The 23,654-nt window shown below is 41.3% G+C and overlaps 1 protein-coding gene across 4 annotated transcripts in view; it reads right to left on the bottom strand.

The window, feature by feature from the left end:
- OSBPL3 (oxysterol binding protein like 3) overlaps nt 1-23,280 on the bottom strand; it is a 189,109-nt gene extending 165,829 nt beyond the window's left edge. For all 4 annotated transcript variants that reach the window (XM_032759091.2, XM_032759126.2, XM_032759116.2 and 1 more), the window contains exon 1: nt 23,008-23,280. The gene's annotated coding sequence lies outside the window, so the exon portion shown is untranslated. The remainder of the gene's footprint in view (nt 1-23,007) is intronic.
- Between the last annotated feature and the right edge of the window lie 374 nt (nt 23,281-23,654).

Raw genomic sequence — 23,654 nt, 5'->3', positions numbered from 1 at the left:
AAACCCTGCATTTGTAGCTATGAGATTATGCAAACCCTAAGAGTATAATTTCCACTTTATATTCTAGATCACTAATGAAAATGCCCATTTCCATCAGGCCCTGGATCAGTCTCCATGGAAAATACTCACTGACTCCTCCCAAGATGAAAGTGACCCACAGTCAACAACTGGATGTGAACTCAGTGCTGATTCCCATCATGCATAAACCCACTTAGCCATGAAAGCTTCAATAAAACTGCTCTGTGACTGAAATACTGCAAAGCCTGCCCCAGGGCAAAGCTTGCCCCTGACTCAGCCTCAAAGGTGCCAATTGGCTCTCAGTTAACCAACCCTTCCCTGTTCTGAGATATTTCCACATGCACAAAGGATGCCAGTGGATAGAACTGTTTTATACATTAAGGGATAAGGGCACTCACAAAAGAATACAGCTAATTTTTGCAAACCAATCCTGCATTAGTTTTCTCTACTCTGGCTTTCTGTCCCACCTGCCCATTCCATGTATTTGTTGTTATGAAGAACTGAAGAGTAAAACACTGGAAGAGTAAAGCAGTAGAATTACCATTTTCATATCTTCACTATCAAATGGCCATCTTCCTTTGTCTTACGCACAAAAGGCACATACACATTTATCAAGGAAGATTTTCTGTTTATAAAGTTAGTCTCATTGTTAGACCTAAAACTTCTGGATTCTTTGTATTCTTCCTTGTAAAACAGGCCTTTTTCTACATTTTGTGGTTTTTCCCATCTGTCTTTTAGATACTTGTGTTACCTTAATAAAATTTTATTTTTCAATGGAGATATACTGTTTCGTTTATAAGAAAATTCAGGTTTTATCCTTTTTTAACTCTTTCACCCTTCAACCATTACTAATTTCTTCTCATGGAGTTCTTTTAGTCTGTTGAAATTCCTTTTTAAAATGTGTTCTCTTTGTTCTACTGAATTTCTAGTTTTTTTATTCATTGTCTGTTCCATCAATTAAAGTGGTAAGATTTTGGGCACATCCCTTTACAACCATGAGTTCTGTCTGCTCATCAGTGTAACTAGAATAAGTCATGCTGTCTGCCTTGCCTGGTGCTATGCAGGTATAAGACTAAATAGGTAGAACTGCTGTTTAAGCCACTCTAGACAGTTTCAGTCTCTGTACTTGAATAGGCCTGTTGCTTCCAATAAGAGAGGAATTTAATACTCTAAAAGAAGGGGGCCAATACTATTAAAGTCACATTAATCCACACTTTGCTGAGACATGGCAGAACAGACAAAAAAAAAAAAAAAAAAAAACTCACCATCAAATCCAATGCCTGCCGTCTGGTCAATTAAAAAAGCGAAAAACAAAAAACAGGATTACAGTTCCAAATGCCCCAAACAAACAAATCTTCAGGTTGCATTAAGCAAAAACTTATCAAGCCCTCAACTGCTTCTTTCCTAATGAATTCCAGCGTTTCCACCTAGGGATAGAGAGTATGAAACCAAGCTTTAATCTAGGTTGAACAGCTGAAATTTGATCATGGTGGTAATAGGGTACTCAGGTAAGGATCCAGATAAAATTGATTATAAATATGTCTCAAATCACTAAGCTTCAACTTGTACTGTTATTCAGTACACATTCATTCTAAAAATACTCTAGTATTTTGCTTTTTGTCTTGGTAGTAACAAAATATAGTAAATGTAAGTTATTTCTTAAATAATACACTTAATGTTCTCTAATATCAACCACTGAATTATTTTGCTTAAATTCCTGAGTCTCAACTTTCTCAACTGTAAAACACAAATAAAAACTGCTTCCTCACCTGGTTACTATGAGAACAGTAACCAAAAAGGAGGGAAGGCACTTAGATGAATTTAATAAAACCTAAAAAATAGACTAGAATTCAAAGTCCTCCATGATCTTGTTCTCTCAGGAAGCAATTAATATAATCAATTCCATACTTATCAGAAACATGTTCATTTCCCCCCAGTTTTTGCATAAATGCCATCATATACTGTTTTACACATTTTTTCTTCCATTTAACAATAAATTTTAGAGACTGTTCCATATCAATAAGGAGGAAGCTCCCCCATTCTCTATATAAGCCATTATTTACTTAACATTCTCCCACATTTAGGTTATTTCCAGTCTTTTACTGTCATAATCTTTTGCTCACACATAAGCATATTTGTAAGGTACACTTCTAAAAGGAGAATCGTTGGGTCAAAAAGTATGCACATTTCCAATTTTCAAAAAGATTGCCAGATTGTCCTCCATAGAGGTTTAGAGCAATTTACTCTCCTGCCAGCCATAAATGAAGACCATTTCTCCATATGCTGATCAATATAAATCTCTTATTAAACACTGTTGTTAAATCTCAGTCAACAGGATAGTAAAAAATGCTATCTCCATGTGTTTTAGTTGCTTTTTCTAATGAGGTTTTTTGGCTTTTTTTGATTGATAATCTCTCTTTGAATATTAAGAAAATTTATTTCATGCCCTTTAACTTTCTTCCTTTGTATTACTCTGCACATCCTATGATCCAACTACTCTGAGCTATTTGCTATCCTCCAAATGGGCTACATTTTGGGAAATGCCCATTACTTCCAACTTCACTTACAAAATTTGTTGACAGTCAAATTCAAAGGCATTTCAATGTTTATGAAGTGTTCCTGTATTCCTCTCATAGGACTTAATCACTCCTTCCTCAGAGTGCCCAGGGAGCATTTTTAACACTTCATAATAGTATCACTTCACTCTGCCATGTACACATATGAACTTCTTCAAGGTCTAGATTATATTCTTCATCTTAGCATTCCCTGTGATATTCAGCACATTCACTCAATTAATGTGGCATGGAAGACTGAATTAAAAAGACTGTGCATTTCTAACTGCATATGTGGTTTTCAACTTCCAAACCAATATTGTAAATCTAGTGATGGGGATAATAAAATAAAGCGAAGACTTCAGACTTGTTCTTTGCCCTAGACATCCATATCACCACTTAAATGCTGATCATCTTTTCTCTAAGTGTTTTGTTTAATGTTTGTTTTAACACTGAAATTCTGGCTGTGACTTGAATGACTAAACGACCTAACTAAGATCAAAGTATTAAGGGGATTACAGACTTCTTTTCTATAATCCATGAATTGTAATTTTTAAACATTCACTAGAATGGCTAAAATAAAAAAGAAAAGAACAAGTACAGATGTAGAGCAACTAGAACTATCATAAACTGCTGGCAGAAACGTAAATGGGCACAACCATTTTGGAAAACTGTTTGGGGGAATCAACTGAAGCTAAACATATATTAACTTTGTGACCCAGCAATTCTACTCCTTGGTATATACTCAATAAAAACGCACACATTTGTTCACCAAAAGTTATGTACGAGAATATTCACAGAAGCAATAATCATAAAAACCCCGAACAGAAAAAACACAAATGTTTATCAATAGTAGAATGGATAAATAAATTTTGGCATATTAACACAGTGCAATTCTAATAGCAATGGGAATAAACAAACTAAAAACCACACATAAAAATATGAGTGACTCTCACAGACCTAAAGCATTGACGTGAGTCAATTTACGTAAGTTACAAAAACAAGCAAAGCTAATCTGATGGTGTTACAAATCAGGATGGAAATTACCCATTGCGGGTAGGGATAGGGACTGGGGCTATATTAAAGGGACTTCGGAAAAGCTGGTAATAATCTGTTTCTTGTTCTGGACGCTGGTTACACAGGTTATTTATCTTCTGAAAACTCATTAGATTATATGTTGATGCTTTGTATATTTTTCTGCAGGCATATTATACTTTAATAAAAATGTTCCTAAAATAAATCAATAGGTGAAACTTCCAAAAGAAAATATATTCCTTTTAAAATACCTTTCATGAATAATGTTTTTCTAAATGCTGACGTGCTTATCAGCCACTTGTAAAACCCAACTGACTTGCGCTGGTTTGACCAAAGAGCCTACCACTGAAAAGAGAACTTGGACAAAAAAGAATTTTCTATTTCCGAAACAATGCATGAGTCACAAATGGTATTCAAATTTTTTGATTAAGAATAAAGTGAAGTGACCAATGGAGATCAGCTACTGAAAGCAGGTACAGATTGCAGAGAAAGATAAAAGAAAAGAATTTCCTTAAATGGTACCAAAATAGCTATTACTCTTAAATGAATCTTCTGTTGAACTAATAAGAAAAAAACCGATTATTTATTCCAATGCAGATATATGCCTCCGCACCCAGCTTCCCTCCCAATATTATTTTAAAACACTGCACAACAAAGAGTGTGAGAGTACCACAGGATGAGTAATTAATGGCTACTGCAGGTGTCTGAATAGAGGGAAACTAAGAGAAATGAAACACAGATCCTTCCACCTCATTAGTCTTCTAAAAATGTTCTCATAATACAAAGGCACGCCCCGTTTGTGTGGTATATAAATGAATGAGAAACCTAATCAAAATGGTTTTTATGAATCTTGACCACAACCCACATACAAATACTTTGGAGATTAAAAATAGGAAAATAAATTGATGGCGCTAAGCTAGTCAAGCAGAGCAGAAATAAATGCGGAAGCCGGACAACACAAAATCAATACATAGTAAACTCAATTATCTGTGCTAATGGAGGCAGATTTTTTAAAATCTTTTCTATCGGGCTGTGAAATATAGAACAGGCACTCCGAGACAGATGAACAGGCCCAAACACTTACCATCTTCTGAACCTGGCATTAATTCATTTTTAATTTGATCCCAACAAAACTCAAAAGGAAAGAAAAAAAAAGATGTGAAGTCTAGGTGACCACCAGTCACCAGGGGTGACTTCACAGCCAACTTTAAACTTCCTGTTGTAAAAGGAAACACAAAAAGATAATTAACTGAATTTCACAGATAATCCATCACAGTTCATCTTGGTCAATGTACAAAACTGGTTTTGCACAGAAGTATCACCAAGTACATAGTCCCTCCAAAAAGAAATAAGAAAAAAGAGTGGATGCTATCAAGGTTTTAATTACACCCCTCCATCTTACCTTGCCTACCTTCGGGAAGTGGTTCTAATAAGCAGCAAAATTTGCAAAAGGCAGGTAGCAACAAGGAAAACCAGCAAGGGATCTGAATAATTAAATTTCGAAATAATTTTTTTAAACCTGGAACAATTCTTTGTTCATGTAATGATTTAAAAAAAAAAAATTCTTCTCCCCCTTACAAAAGGAAGGATTAGAATTAACCACTAATAATGTGAGCTAAGAATGGCATGAAGGGAAAAAGGAAGATAACTTCTTTCCCCCCAATAGCAAAGCAGATTTATTAAGGACATCTATGTCTTTAATAAAGATGGTCTTTTGGCTGACCATTCAGCCAAAACCAATCATAAACTGTCTAATACTGACCTGGTTAGTATTAGACCAGTATCTGACTAGGATCAGGGGAGACAGGCTCACCATGATCTAGCCAAGTCTAGTTGAAATTAACCTTAAAATTAAGAATAAGAAGCATCTGCTGAGGTCCTGCTATGGTCTGAATGTTTACGTACCCCACAAAAACCATATGTTGAGATTCTCACCCCCAAGGTGATGGTATTCAGAGGTGGGGCCTTTGTGAGGTGATTTAAGAATGGAGCCCTCCTGTACGGCATTAGCGCTCCCACAAAAAAGCTCCCAGAGAGCTGCCATGCCCCATCCACCATTTAGAGGACACAGCTAGAAGGTGCCCTCTATGAGAACACAGGCCCTCACCAGACACCAAATCTGCTGGTGCCTTGATATTGGACTTCCCAGCCTCCAGAACTGAATGAAACAAATTTCTATTGTTCATAAACTTCCCCATTTCTGGCACTTTATTACAGCAGTCTGAACACACTAAGACGGCGCACCAAGGACTGGCAGTCAGCATAGTGCATTAAACAAGGAGATCGCTCTAGAAGGGCTCAAAAGTCCATACAATAAATGAGCATAACTTGGTAAAGGACTAAATAAACAAATGCATGGATAGCAACGAGCTGGCCATTTACTCATTCATCAAGCATTTATCCTCAGTGTCCACAACATCATAAAGGCAGACATACATTATTTTTGTCTGCCCAACCGACTCCCAATTTTGGTACCAGCACATCAACCTTCCTGTTGTTTAATAAAGAGACATTCGGTGGTTCACACCTGTAATTCCAGCACTTTGAGAGGCTGAGGCAGGTGGACCACTTGAGGTCAGGAGTTCAAGACCAGCCTGGCCAACATGGTGAAACACCATCTCTACTAATAATACAAAAATTAGCCAGGCATGGTGGGACATGCCTGTAATCCCAACTACCCGGGAGGCTGAGGTAGGAGAATCCCTTGAACCTGGGAGGCGGAGGTTGCAGTGAGCCAAGATCATGCCATTACACTCTAGTCTGGGAGACAAGAGTGAAACTCTATCAGAAATAAAGAAAGACAGACAGAAAGACAAGAAAGATAAGAAAGACAGAAAAGAAAGAAAAAGAAAAAGAAAGGAGAGGAGAGGGGAAGGGGGAGGGGAGGGGAGAAGGGAAGGAAGGGGAGGGGAGGGGAGAGGACAGAGGAGAGAGGAGAGAGGAGGAGAGCAGAGGAGACGCTTGGCCCATGCCTGGCCAGTAACAGCCCTGACAACTCTGGCCCCAGTAGCTGGTTCAGGATTAGGCACATGACCCAGGTGGGAACAACCAGAGCCAAGAAGCATCTGTAGAACTAAGATTTGCTGGGCATATAGGAAACAAGCCTGTAGCTAAGAGACACACAGAGAAAGCCTGCTTGAGAACGAAGTCATGTGAAAACAGGCTAAGACATGGTAAGAAACAGGGCTTTAATGGCATGACTTGAGCCCCTAGGTCCAGCCGTGCCTGAAGCTAGCACTACTTTTGGATGTTTTAGCAACATAAGCCAATAAATTTTCTTTTACACTGTCCTTATGCTGGATGAGTTTCTGTCACTTGCAAACAAATGCCCTAATACAGCACCATTGTTGAATTCTTTTAAAACCCTTTATAGGAATAATTCTTCAGCCAGAGTGCCCACCCTCAATTATAATAAAAAGTTTTTAAATATTTTTGAAATGTAACATTCTGAGAAATGAATATGAAATAAGGCTGTCCTTTATTATTCCCTGCATCTTCAGAACTTTTTGATGACTGAATTATTTCCGCTTACAAAGGAAAATAAGCTTCTTGGCATAACTGATTTTTCACACCCGATCCTAATACCAGGTTGTTTGGGCTTTTAGAACACTAAAAACCTGTCTGCTCAATTCTATTTTTGTGGATGTCAGGAGTTCACAGGATAAAGTGAAATCTGAGGGGTTTGCTGCTTTAATTCACTTCTTTCTTGAATTCATCCTCCCCCATAGAAAGGAACAGAACCCAAAGAAGGGGGTGTTGGATTCTAAAAGCCACTCTTCTGCCAACTTCCCCAGAACACAGAGGCCAGTCATGTGGTCAAACCATAGCTGCAAAATGCTGATGTCAGCAGTGCCACTCTGTGGGTCTGTAATTGGTTCACCATGAAAAACTCCATTCCAACCAGGCAACACAGACTCACCATGGCAGCCTCCACCAAGAATCCGGCCAGCCCACTTTCCCCTTTTTGCTGATATCTGCCCAGGGCAGACAGTAGCACATCCGGCTGAGTGCGCATCTGACTGCCTATGCACAAGGACCTGGGTGAGATGGGACTATACTGAACCAGACTCTGAGTGGTGGAATCTGCCAACATAGCATGGAGTGGTAAAAATGGGGCAGGACTACAAGTTCAGAGGACCTGGTCCTAGCCTAGGATTTGCTACCAAAGAGGCGTAACCTTAGATAAACCATTTCACCTTTTGAGGTGTCTATTTTCTTATCTTTAACATGTGAGGAGTGGAAACAGAACAGTGTTTTTCACCATGGGTAGTAAACCATGTAGTGGGTGATGAAATCAATTTAGTGGATCAAGACCAACATCACCCGTACAAAAAAATGATTCCAGAGGAGGGACAAGAACTATACAAGATTAGCCTGAGTACCTTGTAGTGCCAAAGAGTAAGAACATGCTAAAAAAAATCCACAATGACGGACTTATATCAAAGGGATACAGGAGCCAATCAAAAGCACTCCTAATAGCTAAAGCTGGATGAACTTCAGCAACAAAATAAAGTACTACTAAATTATAATCCAAAGTATATAATAAATAACAATGGATCCACACTGATTAAAAAAACTGATTGAATAAACAAATGGAGAAGAAGAAACAAATCCAACTCACAGAAGAATGTCAAATAATTTATGTAGCTACACTGCCCTCAAGGAAGTGCAGCGTAACTCCCCACTCCTTAAGTATGAGCTGTGCATAATAACTTACTTCCAAAGAGTATAGTATGGAAAGGGGAAGAAAAAATAACCATATGGTGGAGAAGCCTGACAAACACTACCTCAACCAGATGAGCAAGGTCAACATGACCAAAATTATAAATCATGCTGATAACATATAACTCTTGATATGATGTAATGAGAATGGCATTTTACCTCTGTAATCTTCTTCCCCAAAACCCATAACCCCAGTCCAATACAAGAAAATCATCAGACAAATCCCAGTGAAGACATACTCTACAAAATACTTTACCACTACTCCTCAAAGCTCTCAAGGTCATCAGACACAAGGAAAGCCTGAGAAACTATTACAGCCAAGAGGAATCTAAGGAGACATGGCAACTAAGATAATGTAGAACCCCACATGGAGTCCTGGAACAGCAAAAGGACACTAAGGAAAAGCTAAGGAAATCTGAATAAAGTATAGATTTTAGTTATTAATACTGCAACAGTACTGGTCTATTAATTGTGACAAAAGTAGACTAAGGTAAGATACTGACAATGGGAAAACCACTTGGGGCATATGGGAATTCTTTTACTATCTTCACATCTTTTCTCTACCTCTAAAACTATTCTAAACTTATACACCATGGAATACTATGCAGCCATAAAAAATGATGAGTTCATGTCCTTTGTAGGCACATGGATGAAACTGGAAACCATCATTCTCAGTAAACTATCGCAAGGACAAAAAACCAAACACCGCATGTTCTCACTCATAGGTGGGAATAGAACAATGAGAACTCATGGACACAGGAAGGGGAACATCACACTCTGGGGACTGTTGTGGGGTTGGGGGAGGGGGGAGGGATAGCATTAGGAGATATACCTAATGCTAAATGATGAGTTAATGGGTGCAGGAAATCAACATGGCACATGGATACATATGTAACAAACCTGCACATTGTGCACATGTACCCTAAAACCTAAAGTATAATAATAAAAATAAAAATAAAAAAAAGTTGTTTTGTGTTGGGGGCTGTGATTAAAATAAGTAAAGTTGGACAAACATTGAGCAATACCTGAGCAGATGATCTCTAAGCTTTTTACTAGCTTTAAAGGCAATGTTTTGGGAAGTGTTTTTAATAGGCATGTTGTATTAATTATTATGCTTTTCTTATTATTTGTAATTGATACTACTGGGCCACTAAAGTGCATGAGTTCAGAAGTAGAGTTAGGGAGTTATGGAAACCATTCATTCATTTATTCAACAATAAGTATGTGCTCTGTATTATGTCTTCAAAAAATATTTACTGTGAATGCATGAGGGAAAGGATTCTACATCTCCCTAATTTTGTTTTGTCTCAAAATCATTTGAATAAAATGTAGTATTTTTCAAGGAAAAAAGACAATGTAGAAGGAGCAATAATCTACAGTAAGAAAATCTAGATACAAGTATGAGCTCAACTATTTTTGCCCCTAGGGTAAGTCAGTCATCTGTCTTCAATCTTATTTTCTTTAGTCGTCCAACAAGGTTTCTAACTCCCCTGCCTACCTCACAGGGTTATTTTGTTGTGAGAAGCAACATATTTTAAAGTGATTTACAAATGTGGAAGTGTTATATAAAATAAGCGGGTTATGACAATCTAATGATAACCAGAATTCTCTGGTTCTTCTCGGAATCAGAATGGACTCCAGGCTGGTTAAGACTTGGTCTTTTGCCTGCTGAACCAATGCCTGGATTTGCTAAGGGGTCGGTGAACCAGTGTCAGTATCTCCTAATAACTTACTAGAATTAGAGAATCTCAGGTCCCATTAAATCAGAAACCCACTAAATCAGAAACTGTGGGGGTGGGGCCCAGCAATCTGTTTTATTAAATAATTAATTTGTTTGTTCGTTTTTGTAGAGACTGAGTCTCATTCTAACCAGGCTGGTTTTGAACTCCTAACCTCAAGCAATCCTCCCCCCTCAGCCTCCCAAAGTGTTGGGATTATAGGCATTAGCCGCTGCAACGGACTCAACTCAGTGTTTTACCAGTCCCTCCAGGACACTCTGACACTGCTGAGGTTTAGAACCACTTCCCTCAAGGGTGTGTCCCATTCACGTGGCCCCACCCCTCCAGCTGGCTCCCTGCCCAGCCAGAATGTAGCCTTGCCTTTGTTTCCTCCAAACCCCCTTCACATCCATTGACACCTGGCTAAGTCTCACACAAGTCCTCAGAGAGAGAGAGAGAGAGAGAGAAGGAGAAACAGTACTGTTAAAAGGATGTGGGAGGTCCATGACTTGCTAAACCTCAGCCTGAGTTAACTAGCTACAGCAAGACCCACAGATCTCACTTCCTACAACATGGGTATTTTCCCCAGACTGGGAAGTTCTTAGCCACGAAGAGAAATCCAGCATCTGCGGAGACCACACACTGCACAGTATTTGAATAATACTGTAAGAAACAATTTTGCATATATATCACATGTATTATTTTGCGAATTTGTCTATCTGTAGGATAAAGTTCTTAGGACTGTTATTGCTGATTCAAAGAGTGCATGCATTTGCAATTTTGACAGATACTGCCGATGGCTCTCTACAGTTTGGACCGGCTTACATTCCATCCACGATGTATGAATACCTGTTTCTTCTTCCCCTACCTACCTCTTGGCTTACTACAATCTGGGTATTTATTCAAATACTACATGCATACTACATGCTCCCCCCTTTCTATCCTGGGACCTCCCCCAAAGGTTCTACAAGTAAAGGCCCCCTTAACTGTCACAATTTTAACTAAACTGCTGACTCCCAGAACTGATAACAGCTCTGCCCTCTCCCTTGTGCTGTTGCTGGACATGTCTGTGCTGATACCACTCATACACTTCAAGCTCAGAATATTCAAAACCAAAAGCATTCTCTTTAAGACCTACTCATCTTCCTGTTTTCCCCAGCAGTAGTCAGTGGCACCATAAATAACACAAGTCACATAGGCCTGAAACTCTGCAGTTACTTTTTGGTTTGCTTTATATATTTACTTCCAAATAAGTAATACATTTACTTGGAACGATATTCAAAAGGTATAATTTTAACTTCACACCTATCCTGCCTTCCGTTACCCCTTCCTAGGAGAGTCTGATGTTATAGCAACCTCTTGTATAACCTTCAAAAGATATTTTATATTTTTATATATACAGTGAGTACAATTAAATGTTTATCAACCAACTCTCTGGAAAAACAAAAACAAAAATGTCCTCACGTGTTGTGTTTCCTGATTTCCATGGTGTAAATACTCCCACTGTGGCTGGCTTCAAACTACCAACATGAAGTAATCAGCCAAGGACTTGGGAAGTCACGCACAGTTGGTTCCCACATGCTGGTGTAAACTTGCTTCAGCACACCAGTTTTTTTGTTGTCTTTTTTTTTGAGTTGGAGTCTCCCTGTCACCCAGACTGGAGTGCAGTGGCGTGATCTTGGCTCACTGCAGCCACTGCCTCCTGGGTTCCAGTGATTCTCCTGCCTCCACCTCCTGGGTAGCTGGGATTACAGGCACACACCACCACGCCCAGCTAATTTTTGTATATTTAGTACAAACAGGGTTTCACCATGTTGGCCAGGCTAGTCTCGAACTCCTGACCTCAGATGATTCGCCCACCTCAGCCTCCCAAAGTGCTAGGATTACAGGTGTGAGCCACGGCGCCAGCCTCAGCCCACCAGTTTTATCGATGTGTGCATATATGCATGAATATATGTCCATGTGTATATGCATATATACATATAAAATATATATTATATATGGATATTCTATACTTCACTTTTTTCTTAACTTCACAATAAATCTCACATATCATTCCACATCAGAAAATGTGGAGCTGCCTCATTTTTAACAGCTCTATTATTTTTAATTAGTACTTATTGATGAAAATTAAGTTACTTGCAATCTGGTATTTATTCAAATACTGCAAGAAACAATTTTGCATATATATCATTTTGTGAATTTTGCATATCTGTAGGATAAAGTTCTTAGCACTGTTTGCTGATTCAAAGAGTGCATGCATTTGCAATTTTGACAGATACTGCCAATGGCTCTCTACAGTTTGGACCGGCTTACATTCCATCCACGATGTATGAATACCTGTTTCTTCAAACCTTTGCCAACACTGTTATCACATTTTGTGATGTTTGCCAACCCGATAGATGAAAAATAGCATCTCAACGAAGTTTTCATTTGCATTTTCTCTTTTTATGAGTGAGGTTAAAGTTTTCATATGTTTAAGAGTCGTCTGCATGCCATTTCATGAACTATGTGTTCAAACTCTTTGCCTTTACAGTAACTGGCCTTTCTCGTACTGATTTGTTGGAGTTCTTTACATATTGATAAAAGTAGGTCTTTGTGATATGAATTGCAGTTACTTTCCTAAATGTGTTGATTGCCTTTTGACATAGTTTTTAAAAACTGACCCCGCAAAAATGATATGTAATCAAATAAATCAATCTTTTATTTTATAGCATCTGGATTTTGTGTCCTATCTAGAAAGGATTTTTCATCTCATTATTAAAAGTGTATTGTATTTTTTTGTATTTCTATTTGTTTTAAAGTTTTGATCCACGTGGAATTTATTTTTTGCCTGACTGTACCAACACCATTGATTATTCCTTGTGGAATCATCTTTGCCTTCTCCCTCAACCCTACTCCCAACCCCTAGTTCCTAGGGACTATCCTTCTAACTTTCCAGTATTTTGATATTATCTGTCTTTTTCTCCTCTCACTGTGACCATCCCAGTTCAGGTGTCATCCCTTTGTGCCTGTACTCCCAGCCTCTGCCCTTCCTCTGTCACCACCAGAACACTTTCCGCTAAGACAGCTCTTACCGTGTCACCTCCTTGTTCACTGTTTACAGAATAGTCTTTGGACTCACTATGGGAGTTAGGACTTATACCACTTGGGCCCTAATCTACCTCTCTATTCCTGTATGCTGTTACTTTTCCCATCACACAGTCCTTCTCTTCATCAAACTGGATAGTCCACCAACTCTTAAAATGTCATGCCTTGTTTCATCCTACCTAACCTACCACCTCTGCCTAGAATGTCCTTCCTACCTTTCCCTTCATCCCTTTCTTTTTTTTTTTTTGAGACGGTGTCTCACTCTTGTCGTCCAGGGAGTGCAGTGGCACCATCTCAGCTGACTGCAACCTCCACCTCCCCGGTTCAAGTGATTCTTCTGCCTCAGCCTCCGAGTAGCTGACATTACAGGTGCCCACCATCATGCCCAGCTAATTTTTGTATTTTTAGTAGAGACTTGGTTTTACCACGTGGCCAGGCTGGTCTCGAACTCCTGACCTCAGGTGATCTGCCCGCTTCAGCCTCTCAAAGTGCTAGGATTACAGGCGTGAGCCATCGCACTCGGCCCCTTCATCCCTTTCTTTATCTCAATCCTATGTGCCCTTCAAGACGTGTCTCAAACACTCACTTCTCTGCAAAAGCATCTCCCTCACTCCTCCTGAGCTCCTATAGCACTTTAATATCTTGTTTATATAAGTAGAGAAAAGATGGATCGATATATAGAGATATAGATACAGATAGATAGACAGATATAAAAAACACAATTGTAGGGAGAAGGAGGAGTACTATAAACATATATATCCCAAACTAAAGTGAATATTCTTTGAGGTCAGGGGCTGTGGCTAATTAACATTTGCCTGCTCCCTGCTTCTAGGCAGCACCTTGTACATAATAAATTGTTTTTAATAAAACGAAAATGTCTGGGGCTTAAAACGTTAGTGTGCATCATAATCACCTGAAGGGTTAAAACCAGTTTTCTGGACTCCACCCCCAGAGTTTCCAATTGTATGGGTTTGGGCCCCACCCAAGTTCTGCTAACAAGTTCCTAGGTGGCACTGATACATCTCCTGGAGTCACACTTTGAAAACCACTGCTTCAGACCATTCCTCAAACCTCAAAGTAAAAGCATTTAGAAAACCAGGGCAAAATGTGTCCAAAAGTCTCATGGACCAGAAAATCCTCTCAAACTGGGTGTCGGTTATGTATAGATTTCATCCTGTCTACCCTGTCCAGCTCAAAGAGGCAGTGGCCCAAGGCCCCAGAGGCAGGTATCACCGGAACTACATCCATCCTCTGATCCTCGGACTTCCAGTCCAGTGCTGTTCAGCACACAGAGGGGGTCTCTGGTCAAGGGCTTGGCGATAGAGGCCGGATGACCTGACTGTACCCCAGTTCTGCCACTTGCTCTCTGTGTGACCATAGGAAAACTACTTCACCCTCTCTAAGCCTGGATAGCCAGGGTTCTTTGGGTGGAAGCAACAGAAAACAATTTGGTAAATGAAGCCAAAGAAAATGTATTAGAAAAAAAATCAGTTCAAGGAACTAAGAGGAGGCTGGAGAGGCAAGCCTGGGCACAGCTCTGTAGGATGGAAAGCTACACCACAACAAAGCTATATGCACAGATGGTCTGGCCATGACACATCTCACAGCAGACTCTCCATGACCCTCCCACACTCAGAGTCCAGAGAGAGGCATGTGACTGACCTGGCTCACAGGGCCATAGCTGAGGGGAATGGGGCCACTCCTTCTGGTCCCAGCAGACTATATCCAAAGGCAAGAAGTGATTTCTCAAATGGAAATCAGGAAGGGTAAAGGGATGTTGGAAAAACCAAAGAGCAAGTGACTGCTCCCCAGCCTCTGTTTTGTCATTGGTAAACTGGAATGATAGTAACCACCTCCCAAGTTGTAAGATCTAACGGGGTAGTGTAAGTAAAGCACTTAGCCTGGCACATGGGGAGCACCCAACAGCTACTGGCTGCCACTGTTATCACTGTTATTCATAATTACCTCCACCTTCAAAGGAAGGATGGTTTCCCATTCCCTAATAACTCCAACAAGCTCCGAAGGAAACCTCAGTTAATTCTATATATGCCAGGAATTTGCATGAAGCAGCCTTACACCTGGGAAAAACCCAAGTGGGCTTCCCCGTATTCTTTTAGGCTTCACATACCCCTAACCCACTTTGCCTCAGATGCCAGACAACTGAGCTACACTAGAATCTAGCCAGCAAGTTACTTTAAGCTACATGCAGGGCTATGCTGGAGGACAGGTTGTTAGATATCATTCTGTTTCTGCTATAAAGGTGTTAAAAACTCAATTTTGGATTCAACTCCCATTAGCAAATAAACAAACATGTGTGTTGCATCAGAGAGAGAAACTCAAAACCTCAGAAGAGTTGTTAAGGCCTCCTCCCACTGAGTTCTACATGGCCTCCAGCAATGGCAGAAAGACACAAAAGGACAGGACTCTGCTCATCTCATCCCCCTTTGAGGATTCCCCAGCCACATTCTCTCTTCTCTTCCTTCAGCAGCCTGAATCACAACCTACAAAAAAATGGAACTTTTCTCTCCAGGGTCCCAATTAAAAGCCAGACTCATTCCCTTTGAGCCACATCTCCCCACTGTAATTAATGAATTCTCTGCAACTCTTTAATGTCTACATCCCCTTCTAGTGTATAAGCTCCTTGAAGGGAGGTTCCACGTCTGTTCAATTCATCGCCACATCCCCGGCACCCAGCCTGGTGTCTGGCACATGGCATGTGCTTAACAAATATTTGTGAAATGTATGAGCAAAAATCTTGGTGCATGCTTTAATTCTAGGGAGGCATCTACTTCAAATTTAATAAGAGTTGCTGAGATTAAAAAATATACACATACATAAATATATACACACATATACACATATATGTAGATTAAAATATATATATTAGCTTTAGTTTCTAAACATTTCAGATGACTGTCCACCACAAATTACTTGGGGAGGGAGAAATATTTGTTTTTTTATAAGATGTAAACTATAATTTTGAAGTTCTTGTAACTATTATGATATTTGATATCAAGACAGGAAACCAGTGTGGGAATCTTTACGAGTACTACATTTTAATACATATTTGGAGAAATGTTACATTGAGGAAAGTATCTGACCCACACAATACTAAAAATAAAGACTTTAGTATTTTAACTGTAGAGGGTAAACAAAATAGCAAACTTTATTTATAGTAACTGTCAGGGATCCTCTGCCAATCCCGCACTGGATTGCTCATTGCAATTTGATTCTGTTCTGCTTTACATTTAAGCTATTTTTTAACTGAGATCTACTCTCAATCTCAGAAATCACAGATGAGAATTCCGCTAAGATTGTTCATCCAGCCCACACCCGCTCAGAGAACTGGGTTGACAGATATTTTTTCATAAGTAAACACAGACATATAGACAGCAACATAATTTTCATCTAAAGAAATTTTTATGAAAGAAATTTGCTTCTTGGCTTTAAACCCACACAATATTATGATTATTCCCTAAGAATCATATTCCACTCATACTCAAGGGGTCTTGAAGCATCTAGAAAAAACCAATATTCTGGCTCTCAAACAACAGACTTAGGTAGAGGCGGTTATAAACCAAGTCCAGAGAAAATTCAATTTCAGGGGTACAAACACTGTGGCTAAGAACAAGGAAATTACCACTGAGTCTTCTGAATTTTTCCAAGATAAAGGAAATATTTCATCAACTTCAAAACAAAATCATTTAGATTAATAACTAAAGAAGCAATTCTTCACACTGCTATTCCATTTATTATTATAAAAGAATTTTTAAATGTTCACATAGCTTAAATAAGCCCAGGAACGATATTGGAAGACTACAGCCTGCCTGCTATAAGCTTCTGCAAAGAAGCATCTTTTAAAAAAGTCAATGTTTCCCAATCCTTTCATACCAGAGGAATCCTTTATAAAAAATATTATACTCCAGACTTTTAAAAAGATGCCTTTATTTCTAAACTTTTTATTATGAAAACTTTCAAACATATACAAAAGTATAGCACTGCACTGCCCAGCTGAAATGTAATAGGAGCCATAGATGTAATTTTAATTTCTTAAGTAGACAAAGAGTAAAGGAAAACAAGTTAGTTTTAATTACACATTATTACAACATATTCAAAATATTATCATTTCAACATGTGATGTTTAAAAATTGAGGTATTTTTACATTATTTTTCATACTAAGTCTTTGAAACTCAGTGTGTGCGTTATACTTACAACACTTCTCAGTAAGGACTAGCCACATTTTAAATGCTGAATAGCCACATGCGACCAATGGCTGCCCAGCAGACAGCACAGATAGAGAATTCATCACCCAGCTTCAACCATTATCAGCTCACGGACAGCCTTGTTTCCTCTGTACTCCCTCCTCACCCCCAGATTATTTCAAAGCAAATCCTAAAAACTGTAGCATTGCAGCCATGTTCAAAGTTCCTTGATTCTTTTTAACAGTTGGTTTGTTCAAATCAGTATCTAAATAATCAACTATGAGGACCTCTTTTTAACGACAAGACGTTTTGCTGACTGCAACATAATAGGAGTTACACTTTTAGTAAAATGCTGCAGTCATCTGAATTGTGCCAGGTTCTGTTCTAGCCCCAAGATAAAACAGCAAACAGGGCTCAAAGGAACTTCTGGACTACACATTAGGGTCACATTAGAATCAAACTTTTTCAGAAATGCCAGCTAGCAAATAGATAAATAAAACCGTGGTACATACATACAATGGGTTATTACTAGACAATAAAAAGGAATGAAGTACTGATACATGCTACAACAGAAATTAACCTTGAAAACAACATACTAGGTGAAAGAAGCCAGACACAAAAGGCCACATACTATATGACTCCCCTTATACGAAATGTCCAGAATAGGCAAATCTGTACACGCAGCAAGTAGATTAGTGGGTGGGGATTGGGGGAATGGACGAGCAGTATGGAGAATGACTGGTAATGGGTGCAAATGTTTTCCAGGGGATGATAAATGTTTTAAAATTATGGTGACGGTTGCACAACTCGGAATATACTAAAATCCATTAAATTTTGTACCTTTAAATGGGTGAACTGTATAATACATGAATTGTGTCTCAATGGTGACTGGTGAGCTATGAGTCTAGACAGGGAAGCAGGAGCTGATTCAGAGAGGGTCTTGCAAATCTGCTTTAAAATGCGAAATATTCATTGATCCATAAAATATTCACAAAAGTTCCATTTGAATTCCATAACAATTTTAGTACATTTTTAGTCACAGCATTACCATAGATATGAAAAAATAGTACATAACATAGGCAAAATATTTATTCTACAGATGATGATTATTATATGTGTGAATTTGAGTTCTCCTTGCAATATCTCCTTGGTCCAAAGAGGAGAGCAACCAGAACAGGTGCTTTTCATGGATTTAACTAGGAATTCTATTACTTCATCATAAAATGATGATGGCATAAAATACTGTGGATCAAAACAAATGAGAAAACTAGAAAACAAAATGTCACATTCCAATTACCTTTCCACAGAATACTCTAACAAAATGCAAGCAAATATAATTAATATTCTTTTTTCAATTGAGTAGTTACTATAGATAGGACACCATGTTTAGCGATGTGAGGAATAGAAACCTAAGGAACACACACTCACCCTGCCTTCAAGGCATTTAAAATCTAGTAAGGGAGGCAATAAGTTTGAATAAATTACTAACACAGGAGGCAACAGGGTGAGAGGAATAGGGGAAGATAAAAGGTAAGAAGTGCCGAAGGAAGGAAGGGAGGACATCAGCAACATACTTTGTGATCAGAAACTGAACTGGGAAGTTTCTCGTATTTTAAAAAAACAAATGCTCTGGGAAATTGGGTTTAGAGAGATTATACAGACAAAAGTAGTTTATGAGTTCAGCTTTGAAAGACTTAGGTTTTCACATGGAGAGACCAGAGAGCTTTTTAGGCAACAGGAGTGCATGGACAAAGGCAAAATGCTTTGTTGATTAATAAAACTCAGACTACCAGCTCACAGGGTTGGGGAATAATGGGATGAGGCCAAAGCTGAGCCCAGTCCGCTGGATCGTGACTTTAGGCTAAGGAATCTATGTGCAAATAAGTAGAGAAAATAACTAGGGGACTGAGTCTGAGATCCACCATATGTTAGTTGCAAAGCAGTTGTGAACTTAACTTTTCCTAGCCTCATCTGGAGACTGGAGGTGTAATAACAATGCCTGCTCTGATGTTGCCCTGAGGATTAAATGCAATAATGCACGTACAGGAACTTATGACAGCACCAGGCACATAAAAGCTCAGCAGCTATTACTACTGTTATTCATGTTATTATTCACTACATAAGCCATCCAAGAATTTTTAACAACATAATGACAGTACTTAAAGAATTTACCTGACCATGGAATAAAGACAGACAGAGGTAGGAAAATCCACCTGTAAACAATGTTAGGACAGAGTGCATAAGTCCCTAAGACCCTGAATTGAGATGCTACAGGGCCTCCAGGAAAGGACCAATGTGAGAGACACTGAGACAAGAGTGAGGGTGAGCCGGAAGGTGATCTAACAGTAGTAATTGGAAAGTCAAAAAAAAAATTTCCACAAGGGGCCAGAAAGCTGATGAATATGTAAATTTAGACAGGAAAGGAATGTGCAGAGAACCATAAACAACTCTCAATTATGCATGGAAGGCTTTTTCCACCTAACAGTTTCCATCTTCCCTAGTATCCTACACCTCAATCTCTTCCTCAGGCATTCTAGGTTGCAGGGTTCTCCAATCCTCCCTGGAGTACTCCTGAAATAGAATTAACAAATAGGAAAATACAGTACTGCCGAGAAGCACATTATAAATAAAACTGCATTATCCAGACCCTTACGCAGGGGGAAATGTTACACCAGCACCCAAACTGGAATGAAGTGGAAGAAAGAAGGAATCACTAATTCCTTCCCCATCCCCTGTTTTGCCATGAGCCCCTTAGGTGGTACCCATGCCACTCTTTCCCAACTTCTCACCCTCAGTGTCAGTACAAGAGTGGAGAGTTCAAATGCAGCTGTTTTACTGAAAGCCTGCTGCAGAAGCTTTTGGAATTAGTAGCGGTTTCTAACTCTCCACTCTGCATTAGAGAACAGAGGAACTAGCTGCCTTTCCAGCACTGTCTTTAAGAGGTATAAAGCATTACTGTTCAGAGTTCATTTACCACAATGGGTAAAACCAATCAGATTTCTCTTTAGATTTAGATGAAAGGAGGATTTCCTTTCCTTCTGTATTAAAAGTCCCCAGTCTACCAGGCCCACAAACCATAAACCCAACCACAAAAATCAATGGCAGTAAGAGTCTCAGGGATTCTGAAAACAGTACAACTAGACACTTGATATCAGCAACAGAAAGTTTACAGCCCAATTTCAGATGGTTTTAATATTTGTATCATTGGACTCTATCATGAGTTAACATCTAATTAGTGGGGCAAGAATTGAAGTCAGACTATTAAAAAATCTGGCTCAGCAATTTACTGGTGACCTTAGGCAAGTTTCTAAACCTCAGTTTCCAGTTCTTCACCTGAAAAATGGAGATAACCTCACAACACTGCCCAGCAAGATGGTGAAAATCACAGCTTACAGGCCAGGCGCGGTGGCTCACGCCTGTAATCCCAGCACTCTGGGAGGCCGAGGTGGGCAGATCACGAGGTCAGGAGATCGAGACCATCCTGGCTAACACGGTGAAACCCTGTCTCTACTAAAAATACAAAAAATTAGCCGGGCATGGTGACGGGCGCCTGTAGTCCCAGCTACTCGGGAGGCTGAGGCAGGAGAATGGCATGAACCCGGGAGGTGGAGCTTGCAGTGAGCCGAGATCACGCCACTGTACTCCAGCCTGGGCCACAGAGCGAGACTGCGTCTCAAAAAGAAAAAAGAAAATTACAGCTTACTGCAGCCTGGGAGTATCTGGCTTATGATGTAACTATTAACGATTACTGAAAATATATCTCCATAATAAAACAGTAAATCTTTTGGCTAAGCGATAGCTTTTGATACAAATAAAGCTAAATGTCTATTAGCTGTAATGGTGGAAACCATATTTTAGTTTATTGGAAGAGGTCAAGCACAATAGAGACAAAATGGGCTGGAATTCTAGTTCTGCCAGGATAACCTTGGCAACACTGATTAACCTGCTGGACCCTCAATTTCTCATCTTGTTAAAAATACCTAGCTAACAGACTTCTGTAAGTTTAATGCGGTAATCTACACAAGTTCCTAGTATTGCTATTTGTTAATTTTCCCAACAGTAAAAAAAGGATAAAGATGAAAATCAAAATCAGCTATGAAATCCTCATTCCTCATATTTACAGAGGTTTCATTTATTCATTCTATAAATGTTTATTGCAAACCTACTGCGTGTTCTTGACACAGGGGATCAAGTGATGAACAAGACAGACAAGGTCTCTGCATTCCTGGTACTTAACACCCTAATGAGGGAAGGCAGATAACCCAATAACCCAAGGAGACAATTTCAGAGAGAAATTTAAGTGCTATGAGCAACAGCAAACAGGTGATGTGGCTTGCGTGGAGGGGATGGTCATTTAGCTTGGATGCATAAGAACCTAGGCCTGCTTGACTGATCTCCTTTAGCCAGGAGGACCTCACCTTGTATGATACTTGCGGGGTACAGTGTAGATGATGAGAAGCCAGGCCTTCGCTTTCACCTATCTGTGGAAGTATCTCTTTTGCAGCTGTAGTTTAAAATATTTCTAAATGCCCTCATCCCAATACTCAAACTCTGAGGGTCAGAGCAACACCTAGGGGGTCTCAAGCACCTCTGCGTAGTACGCAGACACATGGAAACCGACAACTTCACAGTCCCCTCAGCTCCAAGAGTGCCGACTGAAGAGACTGGTGGCTTGTGAGGTGGAGAAGGACAAGCACAAGTGTGCAGAAGGCAGCAAGCAAGTTGCGTTGCCGAAGGAGGGGCGGCGCGCCCCTGCTTAAGAAGTATCTGGACGACCTGCGACAGTGCCCATCAGCGACTCCAGAGGCCACAAACGCTCCCCGGGAAGCTGGGCAGCGCTAAGAGGCTGCTTGCGAGTTTCTGGCTTATGATGACAGTACTTAAAGAATTTACCTGACCACGGAGTAAACAGAGACAGAGGTAGGAAAACCCAACTGTAGACAATGTTCAGACAGAGTGCATAAGTCCCTAAGACCCTGAACTAAGATGCTGCAGGGCCTCCAGGAAAGGACCAACGTGAGAGACAAGAGTTAGGGTGAGCCTGAAGTTATCTGAACAGTAGTAATTGGAAAGTCAAAAAAAAATTTCCAGAAGGGGCCAAAAAGCTGATGAATATGTAAATTTAGACAAGAAAGGAATGTGCCCTTGGCCTCCAGCCCGGCACCGAGGAGCTGAGCAAGCCGGGGTTGGGAAGGCGGGCGAGCGGAGCGCCTGCCCCGCGAGCGTTGTCTCAGTCTCTCCGGCGCGCCCCATCCCGCGGATGTGGTAAAGCGTCGCGCTCGGCCCAATTTACCAGGCTTCCTGCGCCTCTAGCCCCGGCGCGGCGCCTCCCCGCTGCCCAGCACAGCTCCGCGCGCCGCGTCCTCCCGCACCTGCGCCCCGGCCCCTGCGCTCGGCTCCTCCTGGCGGTCAATCCTCCGAGCCGTCCCTCGAGGGAAGGTGCCCTAGGGTGGGTGAGACCCAGGTCCTCCCTCCCCGGGAGCTGCAGCCGGCACCCAAGCTCCCAGGCTTGGGTCTGCCCCAGGGCCGGATCCTCCCCGGGCGACACGGGCAGACCCCGGTCCTGCAGACACCCGCGGCGCCCCCCAAACCGCAGCCCTTCCGAGCCCCCGCCGCCGCCAGGGCCCCCGAAACCCCGGCCCCATTTAGGCGGGCGCCCCGCTGCTCACCTGAGCGCTGTGCAGCCAGAGACGCTCCCTAGTTCCCCGGGGCCGGGCTCCGGGGTTAGCGCACAGAACCGGGAGACGGAAACCCGGCTTCTCCGATCCCCCCGCAACGTGCAGCTGACAGCTCCCGCACCGGCCGCAGGAGTCGGGGGCGGGGATGGCCACTTGCAGACAGTCTGCCGGGTCGGAGCCGCGCTGCGCACCGGCCGCGTCGCGCTCGGGTCCCTTCTCCCGGGCCGGCTGGCGGGCGCCACCAGCACGCGGCCAGTTTTGAGTACTTTGCCCAGAACTTCTCTACGCGCGCCGCCCGGCGATTAGCCCAAGGAGCCGCGCAGGGGCGGGAGCGCAGAGGAGGGGCCTGCGAGGCCCGGGGGCGGGGCCCCGAGGGGGCGGGAGGGCGGCAGAGTGACGCACAATTCCACCAATCAGAAGTCGACTTTCGGGAAGGAGGTGGGGCGATGCCCTCGGAAGAAGCCAGCGGATTCCATGACGCAGCGGGGGTACTAGGGACCCCGGATTCCGGACGGGTTGGGAGGGCGGAGGGAGGCGAGTCCTGCGGCGGGGCACTGGGTGGGGCTCCCGGTGGCCCAGCTCGGTGCCTGCGCGCGGTAGGCGTTCGGTAAATGTTCCTCTAGTGGCTTTTCCGGGCC

The sequence above is a fragment of the Hylobates moloch genome, unplaced genomic scaffold, assembly GCF_009828535.3.
Source record: "Hylobates moloch isolate HMO894 unplaced genomic scaffold, HMol_V3 SCAFFOLD_1, whole genome shotgun sequence".
Classification (NCBI taxonomy): domain Eukaryota; kingdom Metazoa; phylum Chordata; class Mammalia; order Primates; family Hylobatidae; genus Hylobates; species Hylobates moloch.
This window is presented reverse-complemented; position numbering and strand designations above follow the sequence as displayed.